Source organism: Micromesistius poutassou, assembly GCF_964030765.1.
Source record: "Micromesistius poutassou genome assembly, chromosome: 4".
In the NCBI taxonomy this organism is placed as follows: domain Eukaryota; kingdom Metazoa; phylum Chordata; class Actinopteri; order Gadiformes; family Gadidae; genus Micromesistius; species Micromesistius poutassou.
The window spans coordinates 13,267,942-13,272,941 of record NC_140274.1 but is presented as its reverse complement, the minus strand read 5'-3'; positions in this window follow the sequence as shown (position 1 = coordinate 13,272,941).

Genomic DNA, 5,000 nt, shown 5'->3' with positions numbered 1-5,000 from the left:
GTGGGGGGAAACTAAAGGCAATGCATTTTCACCCGACTGAATGACTTTCATCAACAGGGGAAGCTGATTCACTTTCCCTCCTTATGGGTCCATAAACTAACAAAATATGTTCATGTTTCAATGAGATACCAAGATTTTTTTAATGAAAAACGGGGACATTCGTAGTAGTCCAAAGAATCACCAAAATATGCAATGTTATGAAATTGAAAAAAAAAATATTTAGATTTAGCATATTTTAAAATTTTAAATGTAGTACTGCAGTAACATATTGTGTAGTACATGTCCAATAGTTTACTTTGATGTGTTTTAAGCTTTGGTCTACATTCTACATTGTATTGATATTATTATCGGCCATGCCTGCTTCTAGCATAAAGTCAATAGATAGACCCTGGTTTAGCGAGTTTGCCTCACAGCGTATTAGATAGACATGAGACTAATTAGCAACTGTCTCAAAATGCATATGCATGAGCAAGCTAGAACCTTTGCCCTTTAAAAAATCTATTAATCTTTCTAACATCTCCTATTTAAGAGAGGCAGAAGACAGTCATGACATCTGTTGTCGGGTGGGAATAGAAAAGGAAAATGAAAAAGAGGCAAGCAGTCACACCAATATCTGCAGATGTTTGAGCACGGGAGAGATTATTGGAAAATACTATTTGAGTGATATAATACACACACGTCTGGTCGTTATTGGTGTATCACACATTATCTGCATCATCTGTAATATGTGATACAACCCCCGCCCTAATATCTTTTGATAAAACAACATTTGTTTTAGGCCTACTTGTTTGCAGCATCCATTTTCAAACCGACGGCTACATCACTCTTCTGACTCTTCTGATTGCAGCCATTTACTGATGCAAACTGATATAACTATCGCGCTCATGTGAAAAGAAAATGGCATCATTATCAGGGAAGTCTGTGAAAAATCATAGCCTTCACCATTTGGTTTGAGCTGCCAAACATGAGATATTATCCTCAAGAATTTTCAGCCTGTGACATCAAAATGTGCTTCTGGTTGAGAATCTTTCAAGTAAACATCTGCGGGATTCCAGGAAGTGCGGTGTGTGAATTTGAAATGAAGCAAATCTTTCACCAAATATACCATGACCGTCCTCTGGTATAGAGTAAAGAAACATATTTTAAATGTACACAAAGGATGTGATATGGTTCATTTGGGATTTTACACTGTCGGGTAAGGCTGGCTTACTAAAATTCATTCGGTTGTGGCGTAATATTGACCCATTCACCTGCTCACAGAGCCCGCCAGACAGACTGTCCTCACCGGCAAATGCACAGCAGCGGCACAGAGTGCGATTATTTTGGTAATTTATATTCAAGTTCAAAGCTTGAGCTCTGTGACTAATCAGTGGGTAAATATTTTGATCAGACGGTGGCAGTTGGTCTCCACTTCAGCATCAGCAGCAATGGAACAATTAAAGAATAACAACAGCCATGAGCAGTGGTTCTGGCGCTCTGCGGATCCAAACATCCTCACAGTTGATTGGCCAGCTGTCACTCTTCGCCCTCCCGTCAACACCATTAAGCCAGCATTTCCCATCACCCAAAAACATATCTCTTTGAAATCTGATTTATCATAATAATAATTCATTGCATTCATGTACTGCTTTTCAAGACACCAATAGTGCTTTACAGAGAGTGTGTGTGTGTGTGTGTGTGTGTGTGTGTGTGTGTGTGTGTGTGTGTGTGTGTGTGTGTTTATGTGAGTGTTTGTGTATTTTGTGTGTGTTGTTGGTGTGTGTGTGTGTGTGTGTGTGTGTGTGTGTTTACTTTATGTGTGTATTTTGTTTGTGTATTTGTTGGTGTGTGTGTTGTTTGTGTGTGTGTGTGTGTGTGTGTGTGTGTGTGTGTGTGTGTGTCTGTCTGTGGGGACTGAAGATATGATTATATAGCTTCCATTATCCAAAGTGGATAGATATGAAAATCCCAGAATATGGTTTTGGTGTGGACAGGCTAAACTTATAGCCTATTTCTGAAAACGATGACAAATATTCAAGACATGTTCCACGTGTGGTCGGGTATGAGTCAGTCTTCATTTGTCTGGGCATGCACATTAGAGAAGACATGACGGCGCCTCCCAGGAAAAACAGAAACAAAAGCACCTTCTTTAAAAATCTCATGTTGTGTGTAGTAAACAGGGCGCAGAATAGGCAACCAATACAACCAATACCTTGTGTTTTGCTTGAGTTACGCAGAGGAAATTCTAGGGTAATCATGTAGCCCTTTATTAATTTCTTTGCATCATTACGCTCTCAAAGGGCTTCAAAGGCCCTTGTTCACACGAGAAGTGATGGCATCCACAGACACTCTGCGGTCTACACAGGGGAAACGGCAGTTGTCAATCAGTGTTAATAGGACATTCTTGTTAACCACCACAACCCAATGCTTCTCTGACTGATCCTGCATCTACCCTTTATCTACTAGATCCCTCGACACGGAACAGGAAAAACTGATTAGAAAACATGCCGTGAAGGACTGCTGATAACATACACCCATAATGTTGGATCACCATCCATCCGTTTAGGATCTTCCCAGTCCACATCACGCCTGTGTGTTATTCTGTGGGTGACTCATTCAACATGTATTTTACGAATGACACAGATCATTTGCCAGCCGTTTGGGTTAAACGTACACTTCTCTCCATGCTGTCTGATCCCCCCCGAACTCCCCCCCTAGCCCACCTCCACCTCCACCTCCACCTCCACTGCCACAGAACCGCTTGTTTGCCTCTCTCTGTGGGGATTGGTTTTCGCCGCTTGGATCCTCCATACTCTGAGTTGGGTATGGCTCTGTACATACCGCCCCCACGTCCCCAGTGTCCTCACTCAATGGCTGCCCCCTTTTTTCTTCCGTTTCCCGGGCTTTCCTGCTGTTGCCTCAGACAGCTGCGCAGCAGAGAGGAGCTGGCCTCTTGCCACACCGCTATGGGCTCCTCAGACCTCATAAACCTCGGACTTGTTAGCGCTTACTGTACATCTGTCCCATGAATGGTACAGTCTAAGAGTGAACACAGTTGGGTCTTGCTTTACACTGTGAACCACACAGTTTGAATCAAAAGGTCTGGTGAAGGGAAGTTTGTATGTATGATTTGTTCTGATATCTTTGCAGAGCAGCTGATGTATATTCTTATGAAGGGGTATGCCATAAGCAGAGTATAGTTGATTGGTTCTATTTATAAATTGTATATACTTTAGATTTACTCTGATATTTGGATATCATATAAGAATCAGAGAAACAACATGGATTTTAAGCAGTAGTCTCCGTGACATTTACTGGGGCAACCGTCCCTATATAATTTAAGCTTCAGTGATGTTGTTTATGTGTATGTGTATGTATGTTTGTGTGTGTGTGTGTGGGTGTGTGTGTGTAGGTGTGTAAGTGTTTGTGTGCGTGTGTGTATGTGTGCGTGTGTGTGTGTTTGTGTGTGTGCTGTATTCCTCACAGGGCTGATGATGCCAAGGCACAAGCCCAAAGACACACACCCGCGTGACATCATTTCCTACACACTGCTCCAGTGTCTCTTCTTGTAAATGACAGGCAGGCCGACCCACTGGTCCAAAGAACACAACCCAAATCCTCTGGACCGTGCCAGTACTGTTTCCCTTCAACGAAAGACCCAATAAGTATTACTACATTCAAATACGCATCTTGCTCAAATAAATGAAACTAGGAATGGATTATTCTGATATTGTATTGTAGTTAATCATGTTAATAACAACCCAATAATATCATATTTTGCCAGCAGTTTAACCCAATCTATGACCACGTGAACAGTACTTACATTTGCATGGGCTCATAATCTTTTTATACTAATAAGTGAATCACTAATAAAGTGATTGACTGCTGTCAGCTAGCCTTGTGTATCTCAATCAGTCCCCCATGGGTCCCTAAGTACCCATGGAGGTCATCGGGCAATGCGCTGACTTCTTAGTAATGACATAGCTCAAGGCCACAGACACAGGACGGCCATGATGGAGGCTATTATTGGTCTGGCCAGCTGTCCATGCATCATCCTAACATCCTCATGAACCATCAGAACCCACCACTGTGTCAATCTCTCCATAGCAGGTTAGGTTTATGGTCCCTGGCTCTTTGTTTAGGAAGCCACGGGGTCAGATAGCGCCAGCTTGCCTGCTGCCCAATGATAAGATGACCCCCAGATAAAAGGGACAGAACCTGGGTTGTACTTAATGACCCAGACATAAAAGTGCCAGAACCTGGGTTGTACTTGATGGCTTTGTGAGTATTTCTTTTTTTGAATGAAACTAGTGTTTAGAGGCACCATGGCTGGGGTTGATGCTGATAGCACGCCTCTATATTCTCACTATCATTCTCATGCCATCTGCTCTACAAACAAGCATACGTAAATTGTTGTTGTGCCATTAAAGAAGATGCCTTGAAAGCTTAGGAATACAAGACACATACGGCCTGAACAGGCCTGAAAGTAGATATTTAACTATGAGTGACAAGGCTTAGAGTAGCATTCCAATTAAAAGTGTATCCCTGTATCCAAATGTGCAATTATAATTTTTGAGGACAGCTTGTAAATATTTTTAGGTTGCTAGGCAAAGGAATAGATGACTACTCCCTATACCCTCAAAGACCATCCCTTTTCAATCGACTGATCCCAGAGACCTGAGGCTTCTAACAGCTCCATATCAGGGGCCCCTTCCATCTGTTGTCCTTGCCCTCTGTGTGTGTTGGTGTGTGTGTGTGTGTGTTCAGAGACACACTTCGTCATCTGCTGGGAGTCCAGTGACTCCCTGCTCCTCTCTGCTAAGCTCTCAAAAGACACAGCAGATGGCCGTTGGGGAATAGCGTCGAGGAATTCGGAGAAAACTCATCCAAAAAAGTACTGAAGGTCAGAAGGTACCAGCCGTAGTCAGAAGGACGCTCTGCAAACACATGCATTACATAAAGCCATTCGCGTTATTGAATCCAAATCTGATGGCTTCACTAGCACATGCTTGTGTCTGCTT